Source organism: Solea senegalensis, linkage group LG10, assembly GCF_019176455.1.
Source record: "Solea senegalensis isolate Sse05_10M linkage group LG10, IFAPA_SoseM_1, whole genome shotgun sequence".
Lineage (NCBI taxonomy): Eukaryota > Metazoa > Chordata > Actinopteri > Pleuronectiformes > Soleidae > Solea > Solea senegalensis.
Genome location: NC_058030.1, coordinates 22,493,003 through 22,505,862, shown reverse-complemented (window position 1 = coordinate 22,505,862; position 12,860 = coordinate 22,493,003).

The window sequence follows — 12,860 nt, the reverse complement described above, 5'->3', positions numbered from 1 at the left end:
AATAAATAAATACAATATCAGGGATGAATTGAAAATAAAATTTAAAAAAGTCCTGTCTTAGATTAACAGTCTGATGGTTGTTGACTGAAGGACTGAATGTAACGTTTAGTTTTAAGAAAACAATGTCACATGGTCATGGACATGGTCGCATTGGTCACTGATGCTTTCATTTTTGAATTGACAGAATTGCTCCTAATTCTAGGATGGATCAAATGCAGAGGAATACTTTCCCCAAGGGGATTAATAAAAAAATAAAAAATAAAAAAATAAAATTATTTAATAATTTGATGGTGTGTGCAATAAAAAAGTAATAAAAAACTTGAAAGGAAAAAAAAAGCTGGTTCCGTGTGGATAAAAAGCCAATAAGAATAAAAAGATTTTGAGGTGTGTGGCTCCTCCTCCTTCACCTGTTAGCTATGCTGTTAGCTTGCAAAGGTATAATGTGTGTAATTATACATTATACACAACATTTATTTGTGTATAATGTATAAGTTGCATGTTGCAGCTGAATACGCCTCACCTCACTCTTCTATGTAGCCTTCACTTACCATCAAAATGTAACAGATGTTCAGCTTGTCCGCTGCACCTGATATAAATGTGAAAGGCTCATTCTGTGGTAATGAAAAACAACAACATGTTGAATTATTTTATCTTCACTTTCTGTATAATTTGACCTCATTTGTACTCACCTTTAACAATAGGAAGACGTTACAAATGTGTCTCACTTTAATATGTTGACTCTTGAGTTAACGAGCTAGCTCTACATTTGCACTGCAAAGAGCAAACAGCTCTTTGATGTCCTCAAAGACACAGCCGTGCACCAGGATACAGTGTGGCTGCAGCTGTAAAGGATACCCAGAATACTGCAGCTTGTTTTACTCAGCCCCCAGTTTCATTTTGCAGTTGTCTAAAATCCAAAAACAATCCCTAATCTGATCGGCTTTGCTCTAGTTACATCTATCCTGTTGTAACAATTTATTATCTCTGTTCAGGGAACAGCTGCAGTAAACCACACTCATCTGCGTTGCTCTTTTTAAATGGAAAAAAGCAACATCACACATATCATTAAACTCGTCCATCTCTGTCATTTTATTGTCATCAAAGTGTGCACATGCTTAATCTAGTGGATCTGTTTGTGTCATTGTGACATTCTGCTGTTTCCTTGTACCTTGTATTGAAGCTGTTATATATCTATTATGTGTGAATATGCTAACGATGTGTCCTGCTCTCAGTTGTTCTCCCTAGATTTATTAAAGGTCAAGTTATTATGTACATGTATACTGTATGTCTATGAGGCTTCCACACTGAGGATTCATCATTTAAATACAGGGCAGAGATCCAAAAGCAAATATTACTCTTGAGACACTAAAAGTATTTGTGGTACATGAGGAGATCAGTACCTCTCCTTCATTTATTAGTCCTAAATATCCACTCCAATCCAATCCACTTTATATAGCACCATAGAGTCCATAGAAATATAGACAAATAGATAGATGAATAGAAGAGACCACACAATTCTCATGCTGGGTTAAGTCCAAGGAGTAAAAGTTTCCAGGGTGGGGGCCAGTTTGACATGGGTGGGTAACTCATTCCACAGTTTGGGTGTCAGCACTGAGAAGGCTCAGTCACCTCTGGTTTTTTGCCTTGTTTCAGGAACAACAAGGGGAAGCTGCTGTGCAGACCTCAGTGGGATACTCAGTGGGAGTATGCGACTCTAAGAGGTCTGAGATACTGAGGTGCCAACTCATCCAAGGACATAAAAACAAAGAGGGCAGAATGGGAGTGATGTGATCGTGTTTACGTGCGCTGGTTACAAGTCGAGTAACTGTAAGTGTGCCAGGGACGATGTGGTTGACACCAGCATACAGCACAATACAGTAGTCTAGACCAGACCAGTCTTAGTTGAATAATATAGCCTTTATCATGACAATTTCTTACTAGTTATATGGCCTTACCAGGTCATCTTTGCCCTAACCCTAAGCTCACTTCTTCTCCATGCCTAAATCTAACCCTGGGGTGATTCTTTTCCCCGAAAGTGAGTTGTTTCTTAACTGCATGTTGTATGAAATCACTTGGTGTATCCATATGACCACTCAGTAAAATATCATTGATATCGTTTATAGAAACTGTGATAAACGTCAGGAGTAAGTATGGAATTGAATGAATAATATTCATCATTTAAAATGGTAAATTGCATAAAATGTTAATATGGTAATGCCCTCCATATTATTCTCCACCCTTCAGGTAGCTCTCGGTCTCAAAACGGTTGGTGACCCCTGGTCTAGACAATTTGTAATAAAAGCATTTTTTAAAAGACAAAACTGAATTTATTTTAAATAACTGATAAAAAAAACTAGACTTAACCACAGAAATCCGTTTTCCGAGTTTTAAATCGCAGTCCATTTTAAATCAGCTCTGTGTTTGTGTACAGCAGGGGTCTCAGTTCAGTAGTGGTGGGCGTTATGAGCTTTAAATGATACTGCAATTTTCCATTATGATACAACTTAAACAATGTGATGATATTTCACAGAATTTCAAAATAAAAGCATGTGTGTGGCAATGGAATGATTTACAGTTCACAATGAAGATGCATTTATGATGCAAAATGAATCACAGTTTGTTTTAAACAATACACAAATAAATCAAAATAACTTGTTATGGATGTTAAACATTCTATTCTAAGAACCAAGGATGTTGTGTAGTGTTTGAACAGTGACCATGTGTGTATGTGTGCACACACACACACACACACACTTTAGTAGCAGGTGAACGTCACTTCATGACATCTTTGCTGAGCAGGAGGTTTGACACTGAAGACATTACGTTTATATTCTGAACAAACAAAGCCTACTTGGTTTGAAACCTAATTGTTAATTACCAAGCGACTCTTTGTAATCGTTCACATTTGGCAAAGTGCTTAGTGACACATTTTCATGGGGGGAGCATTAATCACACAAACATGTTGGGTGGGTGTGTCGGAAAAATAAGAGCTGGATGTCACAGCAACGAGCTAACAGCCACTGGAATGGTACGTGTTATTTCCAAAGAGTCAGACTTAAGTTCATGTGCATGTCTGACTTCTCTAATATGCTGGAACAAGCTTATAAGCATACAAATAAATCAGCACATGACACATCGTTGGCATGGAAATCCCTCATGATACTGTGCACAAAATGTCAATGATTTTAAACATTTGTGTTGATGCCCGAGCTGACGGTGCAACGTACACTTTCTTTCATAAGCCTTGTTTAGACTGCAGGAATTGTGTCAACAACAACAAATTCTTTTTTAAGAAGCAAATAAAATATTGATTTTATCATTCAAAATATCGTATTTTATTGTTTGAAAATACACTTGTTCTTTGCGCTCCCTGGTTTGTTCTTTACACTGTGTTTTTTTTTGTTTGTGGGCGGGCCTTAGGGAGCTGGCTGCTGATTGGCAACTGACTTTTGGAGTGACAGCTCAAATAATTGTAAATATCTAACAAGTTTGTCAGATTATAAACGTTAGGTACATTCTAGTTCTTAGTTCCAGACGGAAAGTGACTCCGAGACGTCAATATTTTATTTGCTTCTTATTTGCCTCGTGTTTTTGCTTCGTCTCAGTCGCTCAGATAGAATTTCAAGTGTCTTCTGCGTCACTCGCAGCGACAACAATGATGTAGATCCTGAGAGAAGGAAGTTAATTGGGAATAAATCGAATAAATTAAAATCATTTTATTACTACTTGTTTTTGGGGGGCGTGGCCTGTAACTATAAAAATCCATATGGAAGATTAGACTAGACAACGTGAATATGGACACATGCAGATCGGATCACATGCACTATATAATGTGAACAGTTGGTCATGTTGAGATTCTGATTGGGGCTGAAGTTCTTAGACCTTCACACGAGCTGACAGTAATGAAGACGCTGTGAAAACAATTCAGCCCCCGTGACTCGGATCCTATAGCGCACTGTAACATGTAATGTACACACAGTTTGTAGTACAGTAAAGCGGGGCGATGAAAGCAGGACGTGTCACATACAATGACATGGCACATTAAGCACAGCTTCCAGCTCACATCCATTAGAAGAGGTCTGCAACAACAGCGTAAAGAGAAGGCAGAGACGGGGGGGAAACTTTGGGGGGGTTTGGGTACTTGAGAGAAAAGTTATAAACAGCAGGAGAGTGTGCATTACAGATCTGTCCTCTTCACTCATTCAGCTGCTGGAACAGGTGTGATATATCAACCTATACACATGACTAAACATGAACGCTATAATAACTTCCAGGGCTAAAAAAATCTAAGCATCTTTCCATATATGTATGATACATCTGCATGTCTGTGTGTGTGTGCACATGAAAGCAGGAAACCAATCAACTGAAGTACATTCCATATTAATGTGATTTATGGCTGCTGCATAATCAAAATCGGATTTTTGCAGACCGTCAGCAGAGGGAGTGGATCTATTTCAAATCAACCACAAATGCCACAGGCCCCAGGATGTGCTGTTTCCCCTTCTCTGCTGACAACCCGCGTTATACCCTTCTGCCCTGAGAGACTATATAGAGATTATAGGTCGGATATAGGATGAACGTGAATTTGGAATATTTTGTGAGAATAAAGTGCAGAGGTGAGGCATTTAAAGAGAAAAGACACAAGGGGAAACGTTTTTATTTTATAGGTAGATAGCTAACTAGCATAGATAGCTAATTCACTAACTAGCTTAGAAAGATTGCTAAATAGATAATTTGCTAACTAGCTTAGATAGATAGATAGATAGATAGATAGCTAGATAGATAGATAGATAGATAACTAGCATAGATAGCTAATTTGCTAACTGGCTTAGACAGATAGCTAGATAGATAATTGCTAACTAGCTTAGATAGATAGATAAATAGATAGATAACTAGCATAGATAGCTAATTCGCTAACTAGCTTAGAAAGATTGCTAGATAGATAATTTGTTAACTAGCCTAGATAGATAGATAGATATATAGCTAACTAGCATAGATAGCTAATTCGCTAACTAGCTCAGAAAGATTGCCAGATAGATAATTTGTTAACTAGCCTAGATAGATAGATAGATAGATAGATAGATAGCTAACTAGCATAGATAGCTAAACTAGCTCAGAAAGATTGCCAGATAGATAATTTGTTAACATAGATAGATAGATAGCTAACTAGCATAGATAGCTAATTCGCTAACTAGCTCAGAAAGATTGCCAGATAGATAATTTGCTACCTAGCTTAGATAGATAGATAGATCGATCGATAGATATCTAACTAGCATACAAAGCTAATTCGCTAACTAGCTCAGAAAGATTGCTAGATAGATATTTTGCTAACTAGCTTAGATAGATAGATAGATAGATAGATAGATAGATAGATAGATAGATAGATAGATAGATAGATAGATAGATAGAAAAAAGTGATTATGTCACATCAGAACATCATTACTTGTGGTGTTGCATGCTTAGAAATACGGCTTGTGGTATTTTTCCTAAACCATGAGCAATGGAGGAAGTCTCACAATTAATGTTATGAGGAGAGTAATTAAAAACATGCTTTTCATTAAAGTATTTTTTTTATACCCATTGGATGAGTCAACGTTCCAGTGAAGCCAAACTGAGCTGTTGGTTACTGAAGCGTCAAAAGCACTCAGATGTTTATGGACTGGATCAGTGCACCCACAATCCTCCTCCTTGTGATATAATATAGTTATAAATGCATAAATAATATACACTGTGACACTTCCTGTCAGTCAATCAGTGTATTTCAATATTGTAAACCAGGTGTGTCATCCCCATCAGCTGATTGGCTGATCTTCTTCCTTCTACCTGCCTCCTTCTCACCTTGTTTCTCATCTGATTGGAGCGGCATTGATCCAAGGTGATGGAGCAGATATTTGATTATCTAGTACCTTTATTTTACACATAGTTTGGTAGAGTTCATATCCTGAGGCTCTTGTTTGTTGTTGGTTCTAGGAGACTGCACATTTTGGGGTGTTTAGGAGTTCAAACACAGTTTGGTTTTGTCTTTTTTGTTTTGTCAATAATTTAAACAAGATCTGCTTTTGAAGAGTTTAGATTTTTTTCTTTGGATTTTTTGACACCACTCGTTAGTCCCTTTATGTTGTAGTCTTGCCTGAAATGATTTCGTTTTGTACAATGTCACAAGTGACTTTGTTTTAACCAACACCATCTGGTTTTTATTTGAATTTATTCTTTGATTTCTTTTACGAAGCAATTAGGGTGTAACATATAAACATATATTGGAAAAAAATGTGAAAGATATTTGTGAACAAATGTAGTGAAGTAAAAGTAAAAAAAAGTGCCTGAAAATAAATGTATTTAAGATTAAAAATGTACTTAAGGATGGTAACAAAGTAAATCTACTTTATTATATAGTTGCAAGTAACAATGTTTCAGGGGTTTGGAAACAACAGTGGATTTTTCTGTGGATTTGGATGATAAATTCAAAACCTTTGGCATCACTAAGAACTTATAGTTGTATTTCAAAACACTTTAATTTACACTGAGACAAAACAATGATGTCCAACCTTAGGTCTTCTTTTTTACTTTAGCCATGGAATCAGTCTTGATCTGAAAACACTGCTCAAATATCATAGGTGGTCATTTTTAAAAGTCAGAGATGACCTCAGCGCATACAACAATAGCCTATGTTTGAAACAATAAATGCTTATAACACACACACACACACACACAAAGGTGACCCTATACCAGACACCTCTTGATTGATTACCAGCCTCAGGCTGTCCCTCTATCTCAACTTCCTGGTTGTTAAGTACTGCTTCCTGTGAGGATCACATTTTTTTTTTTTTCAGTGATTAAGTCGCAGGACTGAGGTCATGATTCATGCTGGGGTCGTCAAACAGGTAGAAGTTAAAGCAGAGACTAGTGACAGGTTCCCAGGTGGCCTTTCTTTACACGGTGGATGGAGCTAAAAGAAAAACAACCAGTTGTTTTTAGGGGGGTTGGTTTAAGGTTAAGGTTGAGGCCAGAGAAATGATAGACTGGCCTGAGGGGACAATGCCATGCCTTCAGGGCACATTCAGTAGTTTCTCATAAAACAACAAAAAAAGGCTCCAAAAATTGTAAATCAGAGTTGTATAATGGAGCATTTTTATTATCCTCCTACAGTTAAAATAACCAATATCGCTGTCATATCTCTATGCGTTATGAAGCTACTATCTGAACATGGTTAGTACCACCTGAGAAAATATTGAGCTCTTAAAGTAACACCATTATCACCAACGTTAAAATACAGTGGAGTAAAGTCAGCCAGATTTATTCCCAATAAGATCATTTACTCTGTCATCATCATCCTCCTCTTCCTCACATATACTTGATAAGATGATTAAGATGGATATGATAATAGTGATAATGCTTACGATCCCATTTTAATTATATTATATTCTATTTTTGTCGTGATGTGTCTTTATTCTGGTCTGTGTCGTGAAATTCAAGATGCTTTTGTTTAGATGCAGGAAATCATAAATGTTCTGCTCTACTTTTACATTCACCCATTCATATCCATTCACTCTCACGTTCATACGTGTGGAACATACATCTTTCCTACCCATTCAGTCTCCCTTATTCATGTTTTCTGCACTAAATTTGATTTTGAATTGTTGTTTCTGGTGCAGATGTTTTTTTTCTAATGTTTTCTGATGTTCTGTCAGTGTCAACACGACCCTATTGATTATTGATTAAAACTGAATTTTCACTTTTGATAAAGAACACAGACCTGGTCAGATTAGAATCAGGACCTATCCCAAAAAGCACATTTTTGTCTGACATACATCCATATTTATGGAGCTGTACATTCATCTATTTAAGAGTTATGACAGTGCCAGCAGTTGTTCTCTGAATATCGCTTCATCTTTTTTCGTCTGTCCATCTCTTGAAGCCCACTGCCCTCACATGACCCTGTTTGCTTACTAATTGAGATTCTCGTCTTTAACAACCATCTGGCATTGGTTTCAGTTGCACTGCTCTGATCTAATGAGCTATCCCATGTGGGGGGGGGAGGGAATAAAAACGTTTAGATTTATAACCGGCTCCTTCTCGTGATTCTAAGGCGTGACCTAGTGATTTCAAAGGTTAAAAACTTTACTGCAAGCAAGCACAAGCTCGGCTAATGACCATTACTGCAGATGAAAAGCAGATAAAGGGTTTCATTTTCCAAACTTTATCACTGCTGAACCCCCGTTCTGCCCAATTTATGACCCATTTCTCTTGTTGTGAGTGTCAAAGAAAAGCGGCACGACGCCCACGAGTCCTTGAGTGCTACAACCACACAAGCACTTTGTATTTGTGGCAAACACGACTCATCTCCAACAATAACAACAAATACATTTGTTATATCATTTTGAAAGATTTGCCATTGCATCTAAACCTAACCCTGTTTAAACACTGGATTACACAGGTGGTTTCATTGGCTCCAGTCAGCATTGGTGAGAACCATATATAAAAATAGAAATACTGTGGTGTTCCAAGTCCATTCTGAGCCCAACCAGGATATGAGAATATATTAAAAAGTACATACTTCATCATCTATGTTCCTTGAAATGGGAAAATAATTTACAAAATTGACATGTTCTTCTGAAGAAGACCTCAAATTAGTGATTGAGACCATTAACTCATTAAAACTACTCACCATTTACTACTTAAGAATTACTGACATTAAAAAAAGTGAGAAGAATGAGAAATAAGAGGTGAAAAATAAGTGCCAGTAAGTACAGCCAACCTAAACAGAGTACTGGCATCTCAGGAGAAGTGCTGGTACTCAAATAAAAGTCCTGGTAGTCCAAATAATAAATTCTTTCTTCCATTGACCTGTCCCAAGAGTTGAACCTCTGACCCTTTGGTTACAAGTCTAGTTCCCTTCTACTTGGCCATGGGCAGTTGATTTAGAATTGGAAGAAGTCTCATTTTCCTGTGGACTAATATTAAAAAAGAGTTATTTTTGCAACTGGAATGTCGCCACCTGGTGGCTGGTTGATAGTTACGTCCTTGGATTCACTCAAAACTGCGTCTTTTGTTCATGTAGCAGGCATTCATCTTCCTGATGTTTGCCGTGTATGTTTTTAGCAACCCTTACTTATGACAACATGGAACAGCGCTGAATATTTTTTATTTTTGTCTTACTTCACTTTCTTCTTCTTCTGCTAGAGGGATCATCTTGCCCTATTCCTTTTGTCCTCTTCTGTCACACCAACTGTGCTCATGTCCTCCTTCACAACATCCATGAACCTTCTTTGGGGTCTGTGCCTGGCAGCTCCATCTTCAACTTCCTTGGTCCAAAAATAATCACTGTCTCTCCTCTGCACGTTACCAAACCATCTCAACCTTGACTCTCTTATCTCTTATATATTTATAGTCATAATCATCATTTATTAATCATTCACTTGTCTGTCATTTTTGCAGGAAAAGCATATTATACAGAGTTAAAGTGCTGGTTCAGCAGTGGTGAGGGGTATAGCTGTTTAGGATCGTTCACAGCACATACAGTGGTTTGCATGTGCTTTCACACAGTAATCCATCTGTGTTCATGCAGTCAGCCATTAGAGATTATTGTTGCATGACACAATTAGGTGTTACCAGGCTGTAACAGTGTAGGAGAGTGTGTGTGTGTGTCTGTGTGTGTGTGTGTGTGCACACTAACATGGTGGAACGGGGAGTATGGTGCCAGGGAGTGAAAATTCCATACTGGTCTGCAGCTTTTATTGGTCCCGCGATATGCAGCCACACACCACACACACACACACACATGTGTGCAGCATAGTGAGGATACTCACAGTGCATTACCCTAACCTGAACCATCATGACTGCATGCCTTAATCTTAACCCTTAACCTTAAAGGTAGGATTTGGAGATCCTGGAAAAAGTGTTTGCAGAGGCTACATTTTGAATTCAAAATTCAAAATTGAATTCAAAAAAAGGTGACAACGCATTCATTCATTGGTTACAATTGGGGTGTGAAGAGGATTTTAAGGAATACAGTAAAAAAATGATCTCCCACTCTACCTTTAAATTAAAGGAATACTTCACCGATTTGCATTTAGGTTTGTTTTACTACACTGTGCTTCCCAAACTCAGTTTCCCCTGAGTCAAGAAATATTGTCTTTTTTTTTTTTGTTACATGCTCACCAGTGACACTTGGTCCAAGCCTTGAAACTGCAACGCTAATTCCGCACTTTTTAGTACCACCCAGAATGTAAATGTGTCCGCCATCTTTGCTAACAGTTACGCTAACAGGACCAAGTGTCACTGGTGGGCATGTACGGTAACAAAGAAAATAATGAAGATATTTCTCAACTCAGAGGAAACTCAGCTTGGGGAACACAATTTTTCAAAAATATTACACCTATTCTAGTAATACAAAGCTAAATGCAAATCGGTGAAGTATTCCTTTAAACTAAATTCCAACTCTATCCCTAAAACCAAGTAAAGCCCCTTTAAGAACATGAGAACTGGCGACATTGTCTCACTTTAACAAAATGTCCTCATTTCCTCTGGTTAATAAGTCTTTTGTTGGTCCTCAAAAGGGTATCAGTACAAATACACACACACATATGCAGAGGCTACAAGCAGCAACACCCTGTCAGTTAATCAGCATCGCAGCAGACGCGTAAACCTTGCCACCACATGGGGCAGGAGTAGACCTGGTTTGTTCCTTCATAGTGACTCATTGTACCAATCGCTCCTCATTTCCTCCACAGTGAAGGATTGGCCTGTGTGGTGGCAGCAAGAGGGCAGCACCCGGCAGCCTGACACAGCACTCATTATGGTCTGATGGAGGTGAAGGTGCTTTTATGGCTCTGTCTGGCCCATTCAAACAGGCATGTGCCACACAACACTCTCTGAAACACGCATACATAAAACCTTCTAATTGCCTCCCATCTCGCCGGGACCCTGGAGATTTGCACTCCCGAGCCTCCATGGTGAGCCCCTGCAGAACTGCTCAATAAGTGGCCTTACTTTTATTGAAACTCCTAACTGCTGTGAATTGTTTCCAATTAGCTGAAATTGGTCAGTTAAGTTTTTTTTTTTTTTTAAGTTTATAGTGAAAATAAGTGACTCACTGTACCACTCCAGCCTGGATTGGGACTATATTAGCGTTGAACTCCTCCTCTAATGATGCTAGAGTTCCACAATAACCAGAATTTGTCTGTAATTGGGTACTTAACTGCTCTTAATTGTTTTCATTTGTTTGAAACAGTGTAATAGAGTGATTTATAGCCCGCTACATGGGCTGGCCAGCAGCGCACATCCACGCTGAGCCGTCCCCAAAGACAAGCAGTAGATTAGAAACACACCTGACATGCAAGGCCTTTATGATTGGACGTCACGCTTCGCTGGCACAGACGTTAACGTCACTGCGCTCCTCTGAGACTTTAATGGGAGTCGTGTAAGTGCATTCCTTTGTTATAATAATGAATATGTGCAGAGATATGTGGCTGACGGGAGGAGTCAGTGGTAAATGAGATAAGAGAAAAACAGCAGAGTTGATCTGGTATCAGTGATTTGATCAAATACGTAGTCAAACTTTAACTGCGGCATGTCTGCGTGTCTGTTATCGAGCAGGAACACAGACTTTGGTGTTTGTTTGTTCATAAATGAATCATGTAGTTCCTGGTAAAAGGAATAGAAGAGAAATTCTTCACGAGAGAGAGAGAGAGAGAAAAGGTCACTGACATGCTGACGGTCTGTAACCCTGAAAGTTAACCGTGCTTGACGATCGAAAAAAAAAATTCATCTCCCTTTTCTGTTTAGTGCGTTCCCTCCTCTGTTTGCCCCTCTTTCTTTCGCTCTTTCTTCACGTCTGTCTTGCTCTTTATGCTTGAGTGACCACAATTACAAGTTGAAGCCAGCACAGGATGCAGCAGTGATTTAAAATGATTCATTTCGGGAATGCAGAGAGCTGACACACTGAAACACACACTCCCACCACACCACTGCGTCCCACTCACTCTGCAAATGAATAAACAGTACGAGCATCAATAATATAAACTTACGCCAAGAAAGTGCACTGGAAAACACAAAAACCTGCACGTGTCCTTTCCCATGAACTGTTGTAAATTTTGTGTTATGTATTTAGGGATTTTTTTTAAACCAGAGGAAAAACATCATTTTGTATTGATCACTGTAATCAAGGGTGCTGCAAAATTGAATGTAAGTGGCTCTGGAGTCAGTCTGTCAGATTTCTCTGCAATGAAATGAAAATATCTGATCCATATAATGTTGTATAATGTGTCCCGACATCTTCAACTTCCCTGTATCTTACTCCAGAGACGACTCACCTATGGAGTCAGTAGAAGGGTAAGTGTCACGTTAACACGATGTTAGCATGAGCAAAGGGCGGCGTAATAAATAATTGCTGTGTATGACGTTGCTGTGCAGACTAGCTCTTGGTAAATCCACTCTGAGTCCATGATTTACCAAGAGTTAAGAGTTCCCATTGCTCCGTCTTCTTCTGGATCTGTAGGGATCAGGTAAAATGCTCTTCTGTTTGCCTGTCTCTAAATGTTGTGGCACAACGTCTATTCACCAACTTCACTTTTATGATGAAAACATGTAGATGGTGTAGAGACAAGTCGTCTGACATATTGCCTGATTTATCTATTGAGGTGAACAGCGTAGAACTCTGCCAGAGTGCTGTAATCTTAGTTGCGTGATGTCAGCTACTGGAGCTCTATATTTCACTTCAGTTCCTATTTCAAACGCAAACGATTTTAACGATGGCAGGTAGATGAGTATGTGTCTTAGCATTGCACCAGAGATGATGCTGGACTTTACATTGCTACCAAAAATGACACTCCTTGAGGTAGTTTTTATGGCTTGTCCACAAA